The following is a 24,564-nucleotide window of genomic DNA, read 5'->3' as shown; positions in this document are numbered from 1 at the left end:
AGCTAATAAGCTGAGTGTTTTGAATTTTTGCCGGTGACCTGAAACACCTGAACCAACCAAAGCAACAGGAGAGGCAATGCCAGGACCTGAATCTCCATGAAACCATGTAACCATAGCCAAGTACCTTGCTCTGACTAGAGCTGGCAGGAGACCTAAAATAAAGGGTGACAGATTACTGTTCCAAGTTGGGATAACTTATTATTGTTGTAACGTTAAGCTGAGAAAGAATGATTTATATTTAAGTGACAGTTAAGTTGACATTTGACACCTCCACCCCCTAGGAGAGTTCCCTGGAACAGAGTCCCACCTCCGCTTTAGATACGCCTTCCTGCCAACTGCACCCAGGGAAACAGCAGATGATGGCTCAAGCAGCCAACTTCTTACCACCCATGTGGGAGTCCCAGATGGAGTTCCTGGATTCTAGCTTTGGCTTAGCCCAACACCTGGTGTTGTGAGCATGTGGGTAACCAGCAGGTAGTTGGTCTCTATCATTCTATATTTCAAGTAAATGAATTTCTGAGAGAAAAAGAGGAAGGGGGAGTGAGAGAGAGATAAGGGGGAGGAGAAAGGGAAAGAAATTGAGGTAGGAAGGAAACGAGAATGGGGAGACAAAAGGGAAGAAGGAGGGAGAGCACTCCCTGCAGAAAGAGCTATCTCTGAAGACTGGAGAACCAGGGGAACCAATTGGGTCCTAGTTGACTTTTTGAGGTGTTAAGTGAACACATTCAGCTGAAAAAGCAAGCCTGGTTTGTAGGGAAGGGACTGAGCCGGGCAGAGGAGCAACAAAAGCCTTCCAGCATAATTCAGTCCCAGACAGTCTCACTGAGAGGGCAGCTGGGCTGTCAAGCTGTCCCCAAGGCTACTATTCCACAGGAATTAAAGTTTAATTCCATGCCAAAGGGACATTGGGATGGAGGAGGAGAAGCCCTGCTGAGGGCCATAGGGAAAAATCTTTGAATCTGAAGGAGGAAGGCCCATGACATGGCCCCTCCTGCTGGCTCGGCTTGTGGCGTGGGTGGATTCTGAGGTGTTGGCCCCGTCTGAGTAGGTTGAAGGAAGTCTGCGTCTGGACCATCTGGGAGAGAAATGATGAAAATGCCTGCCTGGTGCCTGGAGAAGCTATTTGTTTTGACTGCTGCTCTGCTATTGTGCTTTAGGTTGGAGCTCACAGGACTGCAGAAAGCCCATAGCTTGGGCCGAGTATAAGAACTCTGGTGTGCCATGGCAGGCAGGGGGCTTTCCTGGGCCCCCTGCGCTCAGCACAGCCCCGTGGTCTATCTCACACAGCTAACTCTGGGCAGGCCATGTCTGATACCTCCTGTGTACCCAGCAGAGTCATTCCATGAATAATGTTGACATTAAACAAAAAACAGCGTAACCAGAAAAGGCAGTGAAAAAAAAAGTCTCTTATACTTTTAAGTGTAATCTTGCCAGGAAAGAAAGAGGGAAAGGCTATTGTATGTACATCTAAGGAAAAGTCATAATCATTGACTTAAGATTACCTTTCAATTTGAACTTTGATCTCTTTATATTATTTCATTATTTTTTTCCAAAAAAAAGTCCTTTAACTTCTAATGACATTTAATAAAACTAAAATAGCCTCAAAAAGTGCTGATCAGGCAACTATTTAACCATGTTATGATACTAGGTTACCTACTGGATTTGATTTTTTTGTTCTAAAACAATTTGAAAGAGTACATTTTAATGATATTGTTTTCATTGAGTGAAATATTCCATGTATGAATTTTAGCTCTTCTGTACTTAACAACCACAGATCTAAACACCATCCCACAGATTTAAAATATTTCATTGTTTCAGATTTTCAACACAAACACTCAGAATGTTCACAGCGATGACAGAAATGACGTCATCAAGTTGTGTTTCTTTGTATGTTACGATCATTGTTTATTACTCATCTATTCTTTAAATGCAGGAACATGCAATACAATAGGAGCAAATAAACACCAGGAAAGCAATGCGAGCTTAAACCATTCCAAGTCATCCTGAACTGACTCATCAGCCAACAGCATATTCCCTTATAACCAGGCTGCCTCTGGATTAACTACCCTATAAAATATAGTGTTTATCAAAGGACAAATAATTTAAATGCATTGATTTGGAGCAGATACATAGATGATAAATTATACATCATTAAAGTTAAACCATCGCTACCATTTGGATCAACAAAAATTTTTTCAGAGAATATTTTTTCATGTTAGAATTTAGAATTGGGCACACATGATACTAATAAGATGCTGAGCCTACTTTAAGTGTATCACCATTTTTAAGCCCTTGACAGATTTGTGCCTGCCACTGGCCATGGGTGGGTGTCTCCCATGATGGTGAAGGGCCAGAGTAGCTTCAGACCCAGAGCAGCTTCAGCAGAGGCAGTATGGTACATGCCAGTGACTACATGACCAGAGCAAGCCAGAGAAAATTCCCTACTGAGGCACTTCTCCATCTGGAGTCCTCCTACAAGGAAGTTTGCTCACAGTGGCTCTGCCATTCCTCCCAATAGCCCTTTCAGGAGATGGGGAAATGAGCATCTGCAGTGTGCAGAAGTAAAGTGACATCCTAAATGACCCCATGGTTCTTATACGTGTCAGAATCAGGGTTAAAGTCCAGATGGGACTGACCAGGAGTGGGGTTTCAATATCATCCTGAAAGCAGGGATAGCAGATTCCTTGACATGCACGGGAGATGGTCTAGATGGACTTCCCTGACTGTAGCTCAGTGGCAGAAGGGACAGACACAGACTGCTGAGGCTCCCAGCACTGTGACAAGAGGGATCCAGCTTCTCACGGGTCCTTTCCTGAATATACAGTATCCCTTGAATACAAACCCAGCATGAGAGGGGCGATTCGATCAAAGGGAGGAACGTTTCACCAGGCTCTCGCCCTTCTTCCCTGTCTTGCCTTCCTTCGTTCCTTCTTAGCTTCCTCCCTGTTTTGTTTATATTCTTCCCCCTTCTTTCTCTGTCTCTCAGTTTCTGTGTTTCTTTGCTTCTTTTTGCTCCTTTTTCAACCTACTTCCCTAACAACAGCTGTATCTTGTGTGAAATTGCTGGAACAATTATGGAACATTAAGTTTCACAGAATTTCTCATTGGAGACCTTGCATATTACACATGGCTCCAAAGGGCTGCTGAATTCTATTTTATGTTCTCTTTACTACTAAAGCTTATGGGGAACATTTTGTTCCTGTTTCTTCTTCTTGCCACATTAAAGAAATAATAATCTAGCTCTCCATATGGCCAGAGTTCCACCAAGGTCTTATTCACGGGTTAGTATTGATTAGCACCTATTTGTAAACTGGTCTAATATGTTCCTTACAGGGTGCATATTAAACTTTCAGGATTTAAATCACCAAAGAATTTAGGAAACATAATAATGCAAGATTTGGCAAAAATGAGCCTATACTCATGTTCTCCCTTCTCTCTCTCCCTGGAAGTCATTTTATCTTCCTTCTTCATCACACTTAGCATGTGGCTTACACCCCTGGAGTCAACACAGTTGTCAGAATTTTAACCGTCATTTCTACTTTCCAAGAAAGAAGAAAAGCAGTAAACGAAAGCCAAAAAAAGGGGGATAGTTCTCTCAACTTAGACAGCATTCTTGACAATTTCTGAAAATGCAACTAATGATTGCTCATTACTGGAAGCCAGTGAATTTATCTGGGCACAGCACCACATTTTTGGTGAGAAATCAGAGGGTTGTTTGATGAGAAAGGAAAGAGGATCTAGACTAAGGAAGCACCAGTGGTCTGATGGCTAAGTGCCCACTCCTGAGAACTTGATTCTACATGGACCTGGCCTGTTCCTCAAAACACAGCCTCCCCCAGTCATATGGAATTAGAGCTAGATGAGTGCTAGGATTGTTAACCCAACTACTCAAATTCATGTTAACTTACATTTGAACATAGCTTTAGCATTTATACAACGTCCACCAAATCTCATTTAATTCTCAAAACATCCTCTTGAGGTAGATACTAGTCATTCTTAACATTGACTTTAAGGGGAAGAAACTGAACTCTATAGAAGTGATTGACTTAAAAACATAAAGTCAACTAAAGACAGAGCTTGCAGTAGCATGCAAATCTCCTGATACCTAGCCCAACCATTTCTCTCTCCCTCTCTTCCGTCTTCTATTCCTTCTCCCACACCCAGCCTTTGTTTAAAGTAGAGATTAAAATGTTCAGAGAATATTTCAAATACACAAACATTACTTAAAAGTAACAATACTGACAATTTTTATCATTTTTTGGGGGAAACTTCTTTTATATTAAAAACAGCACTGGAGTTGGGGTTGGGACACCTGCATCACATGTTAGATGGAGTATTTGGGATAGAATCCTACCCCAGCTCTGATCCAGCTTCCTGCTAATGTACTTGGCAGGCAGTAAATAATGTTCCAAATACTTGAGTTGCTGCTGTTCTGGTTCCTAGCTCCTGGCTCCTGGTTCCTGGTTGCTGGCTCCTGGCTCCTGGTTGCTGGCTCTTGGCTCCTGGCTCCTGGTTGCTGGCTCCTGGCTCCTGGCTCCTGGCTTCAGCCTTGCCCAGCCTCAGCTGTTGTGGACATTGGAGAGTGAACTAGGAAATGAAAGGACTCTCTTCCTCTCTGTGAGTCTCTCCCTCTGACATTCTTCTTAGTCAATTAAAAAAATTTTAAATACTAAAATGTTTAAATTCATTTCATACCATTCAGTCTCATTCCTCTACCTTGCTGGACATAATCTGTACCCTGGATTTCATGAATGTCTTCCCCACAGATATTTTAATTTCTCAAATGCCTTCATAAATAAGTTGTTTTATAGTTTTTCCACTCAACATTTATTAGCTCTATCCCAATAAATCCAGAGTTAATTCATTCTAATTGTTATATAATAGTCTTTTTTGAGATTTATTTTATTTTTATTGGAAAGTTAGATATACAAAGAGGAGGAGAGAAGAGAAGATCTTCTATTTGATGATTCACCTCTCAAGTAGCCACAATGGCTAGAGCTGAGCCAATCCAAAGTCAGGAGCCAGGAGCCTCTTCCAGGTCTCCCACATGGGTACAGGGTCCCAAGGCTTGGGCCGTCCTTGACTGCTTTCCCAGGCCATAAGCAGGGAGCTAGATGGAAAGTGGGGCCACCGGGATTAGAATTGGCACCCATGTGGGATCCCGGTGCATTCAAGCTCAGAACCTTAGCCACTAGGCTATTGTACCGAGGCCTATAATAGTCATTTTAAAAATATTTATTTATTTTAAAAGAAGCGAGCGGGCCCAGGGGCGTGGCCTAGCAGCTAAAGTCCTCGATTGGGTGTGCCGGGATCCCATATGGGCACCAGTTCTAATCCCGGCAGTTCCACTTCCCATCCAGCTCCCTGCTTGTGGCCTGGGAAAGCAGTTGAGGACGGCCCAAGGCCTTGGGACCCTGCACCCGTGTGGGAGACCCGGAAGAGGTTCCTGGTTCCCAGCTTCGGATCAGCACAGCACCGGCCGTTGCGCTCACTTGGGGAGTGAATCATCGATGGAAGATCTTCCTCTCTGTCTCTCCTCTCTGTATATCTGACTTTGTAATAAAAATAAATAAATCTTAAAAAAGAAAAAAGAAATGAGACTCAGGCTCTACATCCAGACAGATGACCTCACAGCTAATATCCATTTTCTGAGTGAATTGGAATATCAACACATTATTTATAATCACCATTCCTATTCATTGACCATATACCACATGGGGATTTCTTTTAATAATAAATATATATAAAGAATTTGGGAAAATTCAGTTTGATAGCTTAGGAAGCAAAGCAAATTTTAAAACCTTATTATTTTTTTATTTTTTTGCCAGTGCTTGCACCCACATTATGTGCAGTTTAGCTTCAGTCTGCGATGTTTGCAGGATTCAGTTCTCTGTATGCATCTAGGGTTAGATTCTGGTTGTGGAACAGAACTGTTCTAGAACAGTTACACTCTGAAGGCAGAGAATGTGAGCCAGCTCTAAGTCTCCTACAGCACCTATAACTGAAGCAAAGAACAGCAGAAAAGAAAGTTCCTCCAGCAACCCTGAGTTTGAATATAGCCATTATCTCTCTTCTGCCTGAGAATCCAGACTGGGCTGGTAGGCAGGGATGTACGAGAGGATGAGGATCACTCAAGAACTGTTGCTTCTTTGAGGCCAGCCTTTGCCCATTACTCCACCCAGTGCAAGCCATTGTTGTTGGCCAACAGAAAGATCAGAGGCAGGCCTGTCAAAATGTTGTCTAGCTTAGACCACCAGCCTTATTTATCATTCCCCAGCAGAAGGTGAAAGTGGGGAAATGAGGAGAATCAATTTCTAAAATATTTGGCTCCCTGATCCTGCCAGTGAGGCTGCATAAAATACATCTGTCAAAATCTTGATTGCACTAAGCCAGCATTAGGAATTCATTGACTCTGTGTCTTTCCCCCCTTTTTCCAGATGAAATTCTACAGAAGTAGAGACAGCTTTTATTCATTTAAGGAAATCTGGGGACATTTCTTATTTGTAACCTCTAGTTTAGAAAATCAGAATTAGGTATTTACAACCAACTCTATGCATCCTTCAGTACCACTGACACGATTTTACTGATTTTTTTAAATTACTTATTATTTTTATTTCATTAATTACATTGTATTATGTGACACAGTTTCATAGGTACTTGAGATTTTACTGATCTTTGTGAGGCAAAACAACGATTTTAAAAAGAAGAAAGATTTAAGTCATTCATTCATTCTGAACAAAAACATGAAGAAGGCATGAAATGAGAATTCCACCTTCTTATTTAAAGCCATAGTAGACCCTCCCTGTGGAATCATTCTCTGCGTCCATGTCTGTGGGTCATGGTTTAGGAAAAGCTGTGTTTGAACAAGATTTTTCCCCTTTTTGTCCAAAAAAAGGCCTTGATTTGTATTATGTACTACAGCCATTATATTCATGCAGGGTCCTAGTGCGATTATTAATCAGTTTTTACCTGTTTTTATTCTATTTTTTAATATGCAGACTCAATTGGCATACTGACATCAAATGCTGTGCTTTCCTTTCTTTGTTGTGGTTGTATGTTTCAATGAAAACACTTCTTCTGAAAGACATTCAGCCTCATGCTTTCTGGAATATTAAGTAAGAACTTGGATTCAATTGACTAGCAGATACATTTGTTAAGTGAGGCTTTCCTCTAGTGTCACTCATTCATTCAACAAGTATTCATTGACTACCTCCCGGGCTCAGTGTGTGTGTGTGTGTGTGTGTGTGTGTGTGTGTGTGTGCTGCAATAATGAATACAACAGACGTGCAGAACCATGGCCTATGATAATCACAAGCCACTGGGAAGACAGCAATAAGCAAACATCTAGTTATGTGCTGTGTTAAGTGGAGAAATAACAGAACACTATGATTTAAAAAAAAAAAAAACAATGCAGTGGAGAGGACTGATTCTTACAATAGTCTAGGAAGACCTTGGGCGAGTGTGACATGCAAGCCACGTCTTCAATGAATAGGATACTCATGTTATCTCTGCCTCTCTGTCCCTGGACAACCTTCCCAGGGTGTGTTCGGTGCTTATTTTCCCTTACACAGCCTTCCCAGTAGTCCACACCTGGCCCTCTCATCCACAGCCTGTTCTGCCATTTCATCTGTTCCCCACCACTATCATATAGTCATATGCTGGCTTGTCTCCCTAACAATTTTGCAAACTCACCAAGAACATAATGTATGCACCCTTTTGTACCTTGTAGGACATCTGCCCACAGTGCTGGAGCAAAACTGATGTGGGAGTCATTGCAATGAGTGGGAAACATCAGGGCTAGCAGGGCAGGTGAACAGCCATGGCTAAGATGCTTTTTCCAACCACATCTGCTCACATTAGATGAAATGCAAATAGATAGGCCTCATCCCTCTGTGTTCTATTTAGCATTTATATGACACCTTTCAGCACAGAGAAATGAGTAAGTGGAACCAGAAGTGACTGTTCCATGTGCTCTTTCCCCAGCTCGGCCCTGGCCAGGCATCTGGTCCCCACCTGCCCCTCACCATCCCCTCTTCCCCAGAGAGGCAGGCTGCAGGCACCACTGCTCTGCTTTCAGCAGAGCCCTTCCCACTGAGCCATACACTGTTGAAAGAATGCATTGTCCACGCTAAAGGGAGCACACGGGGAGCACATTACAAATCCGAGCTGTTAAGTGATAAATGAGCAATGAAAAGCATCCTGACATCATTGAGGTGTTCCTGAACATGCTGTCTGCTCCAGCCTCATCCACATGTAAGTACATGAAGACACAATAGCTTGCAGTGTCACCAAAGCCTGACTTAGGAATCACCAAATTGTATCATTCCAATCCAATGGGATTTTTCTGGATACTGTCGTTTACGGACACAGATATTTCATGACAACTGCTAGATTTGCCTCTCTGCCAGCTTTCTTAATGGGTGCTGTTAAAGATGAACTTACCCATAACTGCTCTAAGTATTTGTAGAATTTTTAACAGTTTCTCTGCATCACCTCTCTGCTCAGCTTCTAGAAGTCGCCCCCCCCCCCAAATCCTCGAAGCATTCACATCTGGACAGGCCCCTATGTAGGACGCACAGCACATTCTGTAGTCCTCACAGCTCTGCCAGAACTCAGCACCCACAGGGACTTGGGGACGTATCTCCTGCTGAGTGGTAGGATAGTTATCTGACATTGGTGAGATGAAACTTGCCAGATCCTGAAAGGATAGCTCTTTCAAATTCTGAAGTGTTAGAATGTTGTGTGCAAGGCTAGAAACAACCCCTTTCTCTCACCACGAATGTGTGGCATTCTAAATGTCTAGGGAAGACCATGGGTGTTGGTCAGCACGAGAAATAAGGAGGCTCACTGATTTCCACCTGGTGTTCAGCCACACTCAATTCCTTCTAGTGGCTTTAACAGGTGCATCCCCCTGCCGCAAGGGCTCCATCCCCAGTTGTTTTGCCTCCCAGCCACTTGACGCGAGGGGAGCATGCATGGAGAAAACATGCTTCAGAGTCAAATTACATGAGGCCAACTCTTGGTTCTGTCTCTTAATAGCTGTGTAACCTTAAGCAGATCACTTAGTATCTTGGTTTTCCCACTTGTAAACTAGGGCGGAGTGATGGCACCTGTCACATAAAACATGGTGCAAACCAAATACAATGGCAAAAGTGTTGGATCCATAGAAGGGGCATGGTAAATATTTACTATCAATTGCAGACTTATTTAGTATGCCACATGCTGAAGGATATAGTTTAGTTACTTCTTTAAATCTCCAACAGCTCTCAAATGTTTCTAATCACCATGTTACACTACCCAATCTGACTTCCCTAAAAGAAGTCCTTTCACGTAGTGGCTATTCCTATAGCAATTTTCCCTTGAAAAATTGCTCCAGGATGAGTATTTCCTAAGGGGAAGGTTTCTCCTTTACCTAGACAAGGCGGAGAAGCCCAGGGGCCAACTCTGACCCACCACTCCCGAGAATCAGTTATGCAAGTGAGTCATCCATCCCTCGCCACCGAGCTGGAGGTGATGATGAATGGGAGGCATTTAAGATTAATATACTTTCTTGTTTAACTTTTGGAAATCAAAGGTCTCAGAAATATGAGCTCAGAGAATGAAGAAAAAGAAAAAAGTCGAACAATATCCTCTTTCTAGTTACCTGCTTTCAAGCACTCAATTCCCTCTGCCAACATTTAGAGAATTGTCTGTCACTTGCCCGTGTCACATGACTTTCTTTTTCTCTCTTCTCACCTACTGTAACTAAAGGACACTAGTTCCAGCCAAAATGGATATCATAGATCCTGAGCACAGTTTCCAAGTTACTAAACAAAACCTTGGAACAATTGATAGCATTGGCAGAATCCAATACTGGAGATAAGGAGGAGCGCGTGGGCCCAAACATCTATTGTTGCTGCTTTTTTTTTTTTGTCCGTAAGATTATGGACAAAGAAAACACTCAACTACAGCTGTACTGAGACCAAGTTTCTAAGCACTCAATTTTCTCACTTTCAACGGAATCAGCTGGACTTCCACCCCAGCTATCACATTGGCCCCACGTGTCATTACAGACTTGAGCTACCTGTGTGAAATTTCTGTCACGATAATAATGTTCTTCCTTTAGATCTCTATACAGATGCACCTAAAAGGGGATTTTCAATTCATGATGCATAAGGATAAGGAAGCTTCTATGTCAGCCAGTGGATTCTGGAGAGATTTCATTGTGCTTGGAATGGCAAGACTGGCAGCAATTCAGAACTGTTGAATTATCAAAACTGCTTGAGCAGCACCCTCGGAGCATGCCTGACATCAGGAACCCTCGGATGGTTGGGAGAGTGGGTAGGGCTTCTCTCTCTTTATCTCCCCTAGGAAAAAAAAAAAAACATGGAAACAATGGTATTACCCAATTTCCTGTAGCCCTTGACCTTTGTGCCCTAATCAACTATGCAAAGATCATCAAAATAAAAGTTTTTAAAAAGGAAAAAATAAGGATAAGGAAGCTGACCCAGAGAGATCTTCAAACTTTCACCCACAGTTGAATAGCCAGAAAGGACCAAAGCAAAAATTGTAGCCTGGTACTTTCACCTTCGATCTTAAAAGCATTGCTTGAGGATGGAGGAAGTAGGCAAGAAAAGCACAGGAAGGAAAGACAAGATGGTGTTAAAGTCCTCAAATTAAGGTTCAGCCTTATGTGCTGTCTTGACAGCTGGCAAAATATGGTGGGCCTCAAACAGCGTGACTGCAAACTCCCCTCCCCCACACTGCCCCTCAGGACAAGGTCCTCTTGTTAAACAACCCTCTTAATCGGAGACCAGGTTCAGTTCCTGATTCTCCTTGAGTCTCAGGTTTCAGTTCCCTGCCAACCTGTGGAATTATTCACATAAACCAGTCACATCCTTGAGAAACAGAGGCCTCCATTCTTTTGATCCTGCACAGCTTACTCCCTCTGCTTGTTCATGCTGAAGCCACAGACAACACCAAGTGACCCTGCCTGGCATGGGGAGCTCTTGTGGGTTGAGTCTCTTTAACAAATCACCAGCTGTTCATCTCTTCTTGCTAGTGGCTAGTGTCCTAAGTTCAGCCCTCTTTCATCAGTGGGTCAAAACAGAAGGGAACCAAATGAAAAACAAGAATGAAGGAACGAGAAGAGTTGAGTGAGTGATCTGTTCACAGATGCCATCATAGCCATGCCCACATGGGGGCATGATGCTGTGGTTAAGGTAGTTAGGTCTGAAGACAGAAAACCTGTGCCCAAATCCTTTCTCCACTTCCTTCTAGCTGTAAGACCTTAGGCAAATGACCTAACTTCTCTCTGCCCACATTCCTCACCAGCAGCAGCAGTATGAGTAATAGCAACTATGCATGCGATTTGAGGCTGAAATAAAAACAAAGGTCTAGAAGTTAGGTTTCATTAATACCCTAAATCTAAGTCGTAGGTTTACATTTCCTCCAAAATCTGCAAAGAACCCACGTGTCTCTCCTCTGTGGATATGGTTAACCTAATGCCTACGTGATTTCTACAGCACTAATTATTAATTTTTTGACTACAACATGTTGAGAAACAGCTTTAAATCTTGTGCATCCCATTAGCCACTGAGGACTCCAGTCGGCCTGTGATGCCTAACCAGGAGTGCTGGCTTTTAGCATTCTACATTCTCCAAGACCTTCGCTTGAACAGGTTGATGAAGAAAGCTATTCTGGGAAGTTTTCAAGGGAAAGAGAATCAAAAAAAAAAAAAACCATGAAGGTGAAGCAGAGCCTCCCAGTCACTCATGTTTGAATATTTATTCACAAACAAGAGCTCACATTTACTGAGTGTTTGCTAAGAGGCAAGCCCTATTACAAATGTTTGCACATATTAACTCATTTCGTTTTTCCAACAAACTTTTAGTAGCCACAAGTATTGCCCTAACTTTGCAGATGAAGAAACTGAAGCGCAAAGAGGTTCACCCATTAACTCAATGTTCAGAAATTCTGTTTTATCCATTCCAGAAAGGGTCCCAGGCAATGGTCTACTACCCAAGCACCCCCAGTGGGGTCTCCTGAGCTGCCGGTGTCAAGATTGTATGATTAAGCTAGCGCCAGAGCCTGTAGTCCTGTGATCGCACAATGCCTTACACTGTGAGCTATTTCCTATAAATGGTTTATGTCTCCAATTAGATTGTCACTCCCAGGAGTGAGAGGCTGAACAAGAACAATGTCTTGCAGTCATCTGTCATCATTTCTTCAGTACTAACAGCACCAGTCATACTCAGAGTAGATATTCCATTTACTTGAAGATTGCATATCTGGATAATGTACAGTGACTGTAACTTTCTACTGTTCAAAGCAGTGATTAGTCTAGGGGAATCACCTCAGTTCTTTCATTTATTCCGTGAATGTGGTACTATTACTATTATTCCCATTTCATAAATGTTGAAACAAAGAGACAAATAGGTTAGAGACCAAATGACAGGGTTATGAGTTGCCTAGTCTGTATGCAATCCTGCTCTAATCAAATACAATGTACCAAGAAGGTATGGGAAGGATAGGGTTATCAAGAAAAAAGCACAAAAATATTTAATATGGGTTTTATATGACACAGAGCCTTTGGAAAGGATGGTTCAAATATTGGTGTATAGTTTTATGCTAATCTTGATGAGGAAGTGATAGCCATGGGGTCATAAGATTGAATGAAGGTGAGTAACTGGGGGAAGCTTGGTAGGGCTAGCTTGTTGAGCCTCACTTCTACATCGTGTGCTATCAGTGATGAAGATATGCCTCTCTCCATAAATAGGGTGGGCACCTCTCAAGTGAGCACCTTGGGGAAAGGGACAAAACATACTTTCTGGGTCTTATGACCTTCCTCAAAAGAAAAAGGAAAAGGCAAGGTAGGAACAACCTTGCCTCTGGTGATAAGCTGCCACACTTGACACTCAAAGGTTGTACAATCCGACATTCCTTTACACATAGAAGTATCACTCTAAGCTATTCCCCTTCTTTGTCCCTGATATTTTTCCTCGTCCATAGGACACCAGGAGTATTAGATTAGGATCCATCTCTATGACCTCATTTTACCTTTGTACCTCTGTAATGATTCTCTCTCCAAAGAGAGTCACATCCTGAGGTGCTGAGGTTTGGGGCTTCAACCTAAGAACTTTGGGAGTCCCCAGTTTAACCCACAATACAAGTCAAAGGCCACAGGACACATAGGAGAATAGCGAGGGTACCACAGGAATGGCTCAAAAAAGATGCTGAGCCTCAAAGCTGCCTGGAGAGCCATGGCTGCATTTGATGAGGGTGAGTCAAATCTAACCCAACAAAAGCCAGAGCAGTAATGTCATGCCCAGGCTTCAGCCAGCACTGGGAAAGCGTTCTTGAGGACACTTCCTGGCAATGCCTTGTCTCCTGCATTGCGTAAGTATCTCAACAATGAAAACCAAAATGCAAAAAAACAAAAAAAGTAACCCTACATTGTCTATGAAAAACCTCAAAAAATGTCAGCAAGTGCTGAGGCAGGACATTCTCCCCTAATAGCTTTTGTTGGAAACATTTAACATCTTGAATTTATCTCTTATTTCAGAGAGCTCCTTGGAGGTATTCAATAATATCATCTTTCATAATCTGTGGTTCCCATGAAGACTCCTCTGAGCCACAGCCAACATGGTGTCTAACACAGTGGCAGCAGCTTAAATCCACGGGCAGGAGGCACTCCAGCCATGCTGAGACAGGGGAGACTAGCTAGAATCATCTCCTGAGACTGCCATACTGGCTGCATGGACACACTGTGGTCAAATCTACATCTGGCAAGCCCCACTAAGGGGATGCCTGCCATTCCCTCTTTTACCCTGCTGGCACCCTCCTGCAACACCCAATCCAACCCAAACTGAATGCAAGTTCACTAAAGCACCATGGAGTGCCTGCTCTCAAGAGGCCAAATCCTTTCCACTTGTGTCTTAAAAGTTCCAGACCTCCTGCATGAACCTTGACTCTGCCTCCTTGCAAGTCAACACAGAGTTACTTCTTGTACCACTTTGTATCAGTTGATCCAGAATACTCAATTTCTTACAAAAACAGCTGGATCAGCCTCTAGAGAAGGCAATGTATGACCTTTCAGTAGGACAGTCCACGAGTCAGGGTGGGACTCAGCTCCACAAGCTTGCAGCATTGTAAACTTTGCACAGCTCACTGAACCCTGGGAATCTTTGTGATGTGAGGATGAATACTTTGCTCTACAGTGAATTTTTATCCTCAGGCTCAAGTAAGGTGCCTATAAAATTAGTTGAGGATTGTAGTCATACTGATGACTACTATTGCTGTATGTCTGAACATTGCTTCTGCACACAGGGATTGCGCACCCTCAGCCAAGTATACTCCTCCCCTCTTGGCCCACTCAAAGCTCAAGAGTTCAAAGTTTACTTTTCTCCTTCACAACCTTGAGGGGGAATATGGGCACAGAGAATGTTGTCTGGTCATCTCTCCCTTTCCTAGCTCTCCCAGATGTGCTAATGAAAATCTCAGTGTTTGCAGACACCTACTAATGCCTACATAAAATGGGAAGAAATAAGAGTTGGGCCTCCAAGACCAGTGCCACACTCACAGACACTCCCAGGTATTGGGCAGAGTGACCTGTGGTAGAGCCTCCGCAGTCCTGCCCCACTGAGATACAGAGGGGCACAGAGCACTGCTCAAAGCCCCAGAATAGCATCAGCCAGCACTGGATCAAAGAGCACTCCATTTTCCTCCCACAAGACTCATGAGCACTACTTGGTGAAATTCCCATGGATGGTGCCTGCCTTGCTGGTGTGGGCAGAAACTTTTTAGTTGTGAACTCTTCTGCTGACTCTGCTTGCTATACTGGGATCTGAACTTCTTCCTTTCTCTGATCTTTCCCACCCAAGTAAAGGGGAACCGGTATATGTATGACACAATGTGACTCATTGCCCAAGGCAGAAGTGCCAGGAGTGCTAGACAAAACTGTTTATCTTTCAAAAACTTCCAGAGGACAGAAACAGTCAGAAGAGGAGACTGGCAGCTTGGCTGCCAAGAGTGGGATGGCAGGAAGAGGACCCACCTCCCCATGCTGCCATGAATCAAGTTTTAGATCGTTCACAAACATTCATCTTTACTTCTCAAAATAGCTGCAGGGGTAAGATGAGTGACAATTTAATCTTTCTTTCCTCTCCAATCTTTATTTCCTGCACCCAAATCAGCCCTCTCTCCATTCTCTTTGCCTGAAAGATTTGTCTGGTGTCAATCAGAGCCAGCAGCCAAGCAATGGTTCATGAAGAGCATCTAGAAGGCCAGATATTGCCAAGCTAGGGATTCTGGGAAGAAACTCAGGGTAAATGTCTTGAGCCTTCCTGGGCAAAGTGGGTATTTTGGAAGTAAGGGAGCAGTGGCAAGGAACAGAATCATCCAAGGCAAGCAAATAGTGAGTGAGATGAGTATGTGGCAAACAGAAGTGGTCCAAGCATGAAAGAAGAAAGAAAAGAGGACCTGACATGGCAGCCTATTAGCTAAAGTCTTCACCTTGCATATGCAAAGATCTCATATGGGCACCGGTTCATGTCCCATCTGCCCACTTCCCATCCAGATCCCTGCCTGCGGCCTGAGAAGGAAGTCGAGGATGGCCAAAAGCCTTGGAACCCTACAGCCATAAGGGAGATCAGGAAGAAGCTCCTAACTCTTGGTTTCAGCTCAGCTCAGCTCCTGCCATTACGGCCACTTGGGGAATGAACCAGTAGATGGAAGAACTTTCTCTCTGTCCCTCCTTCTTTCTGTAGATCTGACTTTCCAATAAAAATAAATAAAACTTTTAAAAAAAAAAAGCCTGCTTCTGTCAGATGGGAGGGAAAGTAGGAAGAGGAACAGAAGGTAAGAGGCAAAGGAGAAGATGTGTTTCATGTGAGGGAAAATAAAAGAGCTGGAAAGAGACTGGAGTGAGAGGAATTAAAAAGAGAGATGACCTGAAGAGAAGTAAGAAGAAAGGAAAGAAAAAAATCTCCACGGAGCTTGGCCTAGGATCAAGGAATAGGGAGGACTGCATCCTACATCCCCTGCTGGAGTGCCTGCTTTGAGTCCCAGCTTCTCAGCTTCAGTTCAGCTGTCTTCGCTTGTGCATCCCAGGAGGCAGCACATGATGGGTCCACCCATGTAGGGATCCAGTTGGAGTTCCAGGCTCCTGGCTTCAATCTTGCCCAGTTCTGGCTGTTGTAGCCATCTGGAGAGTCAATCAGCAGGTGGAAAATATCTCAGTTTCTCTTTCTAATTCTATGTTTCTTTCTCTAATTCCAAGCCTTTTAAATAAATGAAGAACAAAAATAGAAATTTTGAAATAACTGAAAAACTTCATTCAAAACACTGAATTCCACACTAAGTCCCTAACATTTTGCCCCCCAATAGGATTAGGTTGTAAAAAGTGAAAGGTGAGCACTGCCACCATTTGCATCTCACGGACCCTCCCCTCCTCTGACTCTGCACCGAAATCCAGGCCTCTCAACTCTGCTCATCAGAGTGCCCAAGGAGAACACCCATGGTGGCACCCTTCTTATACCACTTCAGTTAGGATCTCAGGTGAAGCAATCTGTCTAGGATTTAAAACCACACAAAGGTAATTTTCATATACAGCCAGGACTAAAAGTCACTTATACAACTTCTATAAGTACCACAATGTTCAGTTATACAAGGGGAGAATGGTCTTGCAGTTCTCCATGTACAAAACTATTTCTAAAGGGAAATATGCTTGTGTTTGAACTCCAGGTATCAGCCATGAAGCAGCCCCCAGGCCTGGTGTTCTACCCAACACACACTGCAATGCTGACTCAGCCAGTGGAGGTGAAATGAAGAGGCCAGTAGAGCTTTGCCCCATCCTATGTCTCCATGGAAGCCCCTATTCTGTTCCCCATGTGGTGAGGCCAGCCAGTGTGTGAGATGAGGGTGTACAAGTCAGGAAATTCTTATTCGACTTTAGTTAAAGCTGAAAGAAAAATGGTACAGGGTAAACACATCAATAGCAAATACAGAGGGATAGAGACTCTATAAGAAATGGCAGAATGTAACAGAGAATATACATGCCAGGAACAATGTTGACATGAGGCTTCATAATTCCATACAAGAAAATTGGTTTTGCCAAGATGTCAGGGAAACTGGATTTTACAGCTGGGTTAACTTGTGTTGGAGTTGCCAGATGTAATAAGATCATGGCAATCAAACAAATACCATTTCTCCTGGGGAAAAAGGGAAAAGGAGACAGTGCTTGAACACTAAGCAGCCAAAAAAATTCTACAGCATGCAGGACCATTTAGAAGAGGCTTCAAAAATCCTTCCAACGTCTGTGTGCCCAAACCATGTGGTGGCACCCAAGGATTAGGTCCCAGACCCATTTCCTGTGAGTCCCATGGAAATATCCACAGGGGAAGTAGGATACTTGGGGAAAGAAACTCGGGAGACAGCTGACAGCAACATGAAGCTACTTGAAATCCTAAAGCCAGCAGGACAGAACAGGCCAGGCCAAAGGTTATGCCCAGAAAGCCTGTTGTTTATTAAGAGTGCGTATGGTAACAACTATGGCAAACTCCCAAGAATTTTCTCCTGAAGAGATCTGCGGACCACCCAGCAGGAATCTAGGGGCCACCTGGACAGGACAGATTGGCAACTTGTCTTGGTTGTCCATTTCCACCACGGTAAGGGCAACCACTCCATGAGGCAGAGCTAGTTGGGATGATCACTTCTATTGAGGCCTACAGGGTCACCTCCTCATTTTAATGAGGAGCAGAACCCAACACTGTGATGCCAAAGTTATTTAAATTCCTTTGTGATTTGGATGCCAGAGTTACTGGAATTCTTACTCCAGAATGGAAGGGTTGACACAGAGCCACAGGTGAGGGAAGGGCCAGGTCCAGGAGATAGCCAGATCCGTGGTGATACTTTGGAAAAAGCCCTAGCTCCAGGAATCTGATCTGTCTCCCACTGCCTGGGCTGCTACACTGTTGAGGTTCCTCAACCTCTGCTTACACATGTACCTCATGCCTTCTGCCTTTCCATGGCACCTGGTGGCTTCCCCTCTCTCTGTGTCTAAGTCTCCGTGCAGCTTCAGAATCTGACATCCAACTAGTGACAGCAAAGCAGGGTGCCTGCTTGGTTCATTATTACCTGAAATGAAGGTTTTCTGTTGGGCAGAAATCTTAATAGAGCCTACACTGGCTGCCTGTGAATGCAAAACATGGAAAGTCCCAGTGAGTGTGTCAAGAAAAAAACTGTGGGTGTACACATACTTCATCCCAAACAATCGTGGTTTTCTTTGCCCTGTTATTCAGCTTCCTTTGTACAGTCTTAGCATACTAAAGCTAAATGAAGCGAAGCATAGGTGAGAAAGTAGTGTACACTATAAAGGAAAGAAGTTAAGTAATACCAATGATTCTGGATTCACTCACTACTATAGTGAGATGAAGTTGATAACTAAGAGGAAAAATAAGCTCTTAATAGAATAGTAGCTAGTGGTTATGCAGGGTTGGCTCTGGGTCATGATCTGGCCTAGTAGTTAGCATTCAACTAGTATTAACACCTACACCCCTATTCCTGCATGGCAGGCTGGCATTGCTCTGGAGTTAAATGGCCAAGCCTGTCTGCTGGGTGATCCCAAAGCATTCCCAATCCCACTCCTTTCATCACTATTACAGAAGCTGGAAGGAGCAGTGTCATCTTTCCTTGCAGATCAGGAGTTTGTGACCCAGTTCTGGCCTGTGGAATATAAAGGAAAATCACCTGGGAGCTTTGGGAAAGCTTTATCCCTCTATCACCTCGCCCTTGAAGAGAAGGAATTCCCTGTTTCCAGGTGAGCGGAGATCTAACAGATAGTGAAGTGTCAGTCACGGTGTAAGCTGAGGCAACAAGTATGAAGATGAAATTAAAGACAATGAAGTTGTCAGAAAGTGCCCGAGTTCCTAACGAACGAATCAGTATCTACTGCACATCCAAAATGATACAAGAATGTGACTACTTTCCCCATCTTACAAATAAGGAAACTAAGTTAGTCACGACAAGTCAGCACTTTGCTAGGAACAGGGCCAGGCAGTTCAGAATCAAGCCTGCAAATTCCTGAGACCTAACCATCATGAAATATTCCTCTCCAGCCAGAAGATAGCTCAGGAATGGAAAGTCTATATTTGGAAGGGCCTTGAGAACTCTGTAGTCGAGCTCTGATTGGGCCTATGGGTTTCCCCCTTCAAGATATTAGAGATTAGCAATGGGTTCCGATCTCCACCAGTGTTTCTTCTATTACCTCATGCTTTTCCTCCTAAGAAAAGCAAGACCATCCATCCTGTTGAGTCCGTGACGGCTGCTACATTTCCTCAGCTAAGGATTTGTCATCTTAGCACAATGTGTCCCTCTGACACCACAGAAACCAAGACAGAAGTCGAGATGATAGTATTGTATGTCAGAAAGTTATCGTGTTGACCACATTACACTTCCATATATTTAGAATGTATTAAGCCAAGATATTTTATACCACCAAATGTTACCTGAGAAGGAGCGTTATTAGTGGCTTTTGCACAGCACAACCCCCAATGGGAGAGCAATGTTGCATTGGTAAAGCAACGGCAGACGCCAGTCCTGAGGCATTTCATTGCTAAGCTACTCAGAAAAATAAAAACCAAAGCAAACTCTCTAGTTTTCTCAAGATCTCAACCAAATGAAGAGGCCTTTTATAACACAAAGTCACCGCCTTTCCAAAGTGTGTTGGCTGTGGAGGTCATGCGGACACTGCTCTTGAAAATTCCATTTTAAGAATCTTTCTCTCCCATATTCTGGCTGATTCTCAAGCAGCTCCTAATGTTCCCATGAGCTGCCATGGTCCTGTGATTGATGTATTTCTTGGAGATTCTGTTGAACTTGCCTGTTCATATTATCCAGCTGTTCAGGACCTGTGGTTTTCACTAATGGTCATTACATTTGATCATTCCCTCCTTGCACGTAAACTTTCTGGCAGTGTTGGAGAAAACAGAATGCAACTGGTACTGAAATTCTCACAGACTTAGCAAAGCACAAGTTAGGAAAAGATATTACAATTGTAACAACATGGAGTCCAGCAAGAATGAGAAGACCCGTTCATTCATTTTTAAAGAAAAACATAGCTTTAAAAACGTTTATTTATCACATTTAAAAGGCAGGGAGAGAGAGAGATCTCTCATCCTTTGATTCTCTCCCCTAAATACCTACAATAGCCAGCCAGCAGTGGGGCAGACCAGAGCTAGGAGTCAAACCCTAAGTCTGGATCTCCCACCTGGGGATCTTACTTGCTGCTTTCCAGGTGTGTATTAACGGAAGACTAAAATTCGGAGCAGAAACGCCCTCCCCTCATTCACTGATTGATTCTACCAATGAATGCTTAGCAGTAGCTATTTGTCCAGCTCTCTATTCAGCCCCAGAAATGCCTCATCCCATTTAGTGCTTAAGTACTACTACTATACTCACTGTTGAAATTTTTAAAACAAACAGACATTTAGAAATACAGAATTGTTCAATGAAAAAAGTGTGATGGGAGACTTCGAGAAGTTCATAATCTAGAAAGGGAGATAGCAGGGAGTCTACCCACAAATTCCAACCCATAGCAGAATGTACCAAAGAAATGATCTGGCTTTCAGAGCTCAGAGAAGAGCCTGCCTGCAGACCTCATGAAGAAGGTTAATTTAATGGAGATCTAGAAGACAGGTAAGATTGCAACAAAAAGAAATGAAACACAAAGAGATGTTGGCAGAACAGAAAGGATGGTTTCTCTGGAAAGTTCCAGAGCAAAACACTTGTCCTCCAACTCATCCTCGTCTGTAGTCTCATCTCCCCACATTTTCTCTCAGAGCTGTAGACTGAGCGCAATGAGCCAAGATCGTGATATACATGAGAAAAGAGGAACTCTAACAGCCATGCATGTGGCAGTTATGAATTCTCATCAGCTCCTGCACAGTAAGAGCATGGAGAATCAAGTAACAGGGCGAAGAGCTTACGTGTCTTCATGTACAGCCAACAAAGTCTATCTGGAGTCTAATCCAAGGATTAGTCAACAGTAAAGTAAGTAGAGGGCCTTTGAAAGAGGTGCCAAAGCTCAGGAGAAAGGATACAGTATCAAGAAGACCATGAGGCAGGACTTTCCTCTAAAAATGATGGACCATCAAAACCACAGAAAACATTACGAAATATGTTTTGTAACTTCAATAGGATCGAAGAATCTGTGGCCTCTGGAACAGGAACAAAAAGCCAAAAACTTGAAGGGGAAAAAAACATGATGAAAGCAAAAGACAACATGAGAGGAGGTGAAGACAATGAGCCCAGATGGAAAGGGAGCCAGGTGAGACAAGGAGGCTGAAATTTCAATCTGAGAAGTCAAGTCAGTGCTGAGGGCAGCACACAGACCTTGGGAAATCAAATCTGTAATGAGTACAATGAACTTGAGAAGTTCTCCCAGAATACAGGAGGAAAGAAAGGAGAGAGCAAAAAAAAAAAAAAAAAAAAAATGTGTTAGTTTTCAAAGACAAATGGGAAGATGATATTCATGGAAGACAAAGAAAGGAAATAAAATCTGCAAAGAGTAGGTGTTACCAAAGACATAGTAGAACCAGAGCAATGGTCACAGATATGACTGAGAGGCAGTACCTATAAACTTCTCACGTAGGAAATCGGCATGATTTCTTTTTCCTAAGGATTGTGTCTGTAAAAACAGACTTTTTAGGAATAGTGAAGAATAAATGTTATATGCTTAGACTTCAATACCGATTACACAGTAAACACGCAGTAACATAATTGGTTGTTTATTATTATTCAATGAATGGTTCATACAAATTAAAAAGCATAAAAACAAGCCTCAGTAAAATGGTTCAAAGAATGAGGAATCTACGCACTAGATGTAACCACAAACAATATATATGCTCAGTTTGTAAGGAGCCAAGGAAATCCAAATTAAAGCAATGAGTTCCAACTATTCCGATGATAAATTAGCTATGTGCTACCTGTTAGTTGATGATTATGTTCTAGGAAGAGAAAAATAAAACTCCCCACATGCTGGTGATGCTTGAAATTGATTCAACTATCCCACTGATATTTCTGCTAAGTATTAAATGTTTATATCTCCCCACTATCCCCCACAAAATTCACATATAGAAGCCCTAATCCTTAATGTGACTGTTTTTGGAGAAAAGGCCTGTAAGAAGGTCATAAAGTTTACACAAGGTTGCAAGTATGACTGGATTGGTCAGTTATTACTCACTATAGCCAGAATACCTGATACAGGCTACTTATGAAGTAAAGAAGCTTATTTAGGCTTGTGGTTCTAGAAGGGCAAATCCAAGAGCAGGCATTCTTGGTTTGGCCTATGACGAGGTGGCAATGGTGGAGTGAGGGACACGTGTCTGAGAAGGACCCCACTGTGAGCCAGAACACAGAATGGCTGTGTCCAATAGGTTTTCATTACCAACCCTCTCAAGGGAACTGCCTTCCACAGGCATGCCCCAATAACCTAGGAATCTCTCTGGAGGCCTCTAGGACACCATCATTGGACTGAGCTTCCTCCCTCTTATACCATTAACTGAGGATTTTGATGCTTAATGTTTTGCATGAGTTCAGGAACCAAATTACACTCAAATCACAACAAGGCTCATATTTGGACAGGATTGCTATATACATATAGGATGAGACATCAGTGCTCTCTCTTTACCATTTGAGGACACAATAAAAAAGTAATTGCAAGCTGGGAAAAGAGCTCTCCCCAGTAACCAAATGGGAGAACATCTTCCTCTGGGACCTCCAACTCCAGAAACCATTATGCTCAATGAAATAAACCAACCCCAAAAGAACAAATGTTATATGTCCTCTGTACATGAATCGACCTTAATGCAAAATAGAAAGCAAATAGATATATAGGTAAACATGTATATACATATATTCTCACAGATGGACTGTAGAATAGAGACTACGCTGTTGGGAAGTGAAAATATAAATATGCATCTCTATTCACAAATAAAAGGAGGATTCCCAATGAAGCTGTGAAATATACCTTGACAATAGGATGCTGGGCTTTCTATCATTGTCTATAGCTATAATGTTGTGATACATTTAAATAGCAAATATCGGGCTTGCAACTGTTGCTGAAGGACTATACTATTATAACAATATAGGGGAAAACAGCAGGGGGAGTGAAACAGGGAATCCCTGCGCCCGTATAACAATATCTTAAAAAATATTATTAAAACAAAAAAATATTGAAAGGCAAGTTCATGCTGTTGAAACCACACAATCAGTGGTGTTTTGTTACAGCAGCCCAGGTAGATCAATACAACTCTGTAACCCGAATCTCCGCTTCTAGAAGTCTGTCTTAAAGAACTGAGATTAACGAATTCTTAAGGACATGACCTGTAGTACTACTGAAGTTGCTAAAAGCCTCAGTCCTAATGATATAACTTACACATAGTATTTTACAACCATTAAAATCAAGCTTTAAAGTTCATTTAATGAGGTAGAGTTACATATATAATAATTTATAAAATGGAGAAAGACATGTAAAAGTGATCCTCATTTTGTTAAATTAAGTACTTATTGTGCCCGGTGCGATAGCGTAGTGGTTAAAGTTCTCGTCTTGAACACACTGGGATCCCATATGGGCACCGGTTCTAATCCCGGATGCCCCACTTCCCATCCAGCTCCCTGCTTGTGGCCTGGGAAGACAGTTGAGGACAGCCTGAGGCCTTGGGATCCTGCACCCGTGTGGGAGACCTGGAAGAAGCTCCTGGCTCCTGGTTTCAGACTGGCTCAGCTCTAGCTGTTGCGGCCGCTTGGGGAGTGAATCATCGGACGGAAGATCTTCCTCTCTGTCTCTCCTCCTCTCTGTATATCTGACTTTGCAATAAAAATAAATAAATCTTTAAAAAACAAAATTAATTAAGTACTTACCAAATACCTGTACACAGCAACAAAAAAGGATATACAGTAAAATACTAACATCACCACTCTGATTCAAAATAGATCTTTTCTTCTTCATTTTTAAAATATTTTTTATTTGAAAGGCAGAATGACAGAGGGGGAGAGAGAGAGAGAGAGAGAAATAGATCTTCTGCCCATTGCTTCATTCGCCACAAATGGCTGCAACAGCTAGTCCTGGGCCACTTGGATGAAGCCAGGAACCCAGAACTCCATCCCGGTTTCCCATGTGGATGGCAGTTTCCAAAATACTTGGGCCATACTATATTGCTTTCTCAGGCACATTAGCAGTAAACTGGCTTGGTGGCAAAGTAGCCAGGACTTGGACAGGTACCCTTACATGGGATGCCAATGTTTCAAACAGCAGCTTAACACACTGCACCACAATGCTGGCCCCTTGTCGTCATATCTGAGTTGTAAATTTTCACTTATCATCCTGAATTGTTTTTACAATCCTGATTTTTTTAAAAAGGGAACAAGCCATATGACACATGTTTTTGTCATTAGCTTAGAATAAAATTAACAGAGTTTTGTTTCTTCACATTACATTCGTGTCCTGCTTGTAAAATTCTATGAATAGTATCTAAGTGATTCGCCGACATTCTTAAATAATAAAGTTTACAAAGAAATTCCCACCAC

Source organism: Ochotona princeps, chromosome 28 (assembly GCF_030435755.1).
Source record: "Ochotona princeps isolate mOchPri1 chromosome 28, mOchPri1.hap1, whole genome shotgun sequence".
NCBI lineage: Eukaryota > Metazoa > Chordata > Mammalia > Lagomorpha > Ochotonidae > Ochotona > Ochotona princeps.
This window is presented reverse-complemented; position numbering follows the sequence as displayed.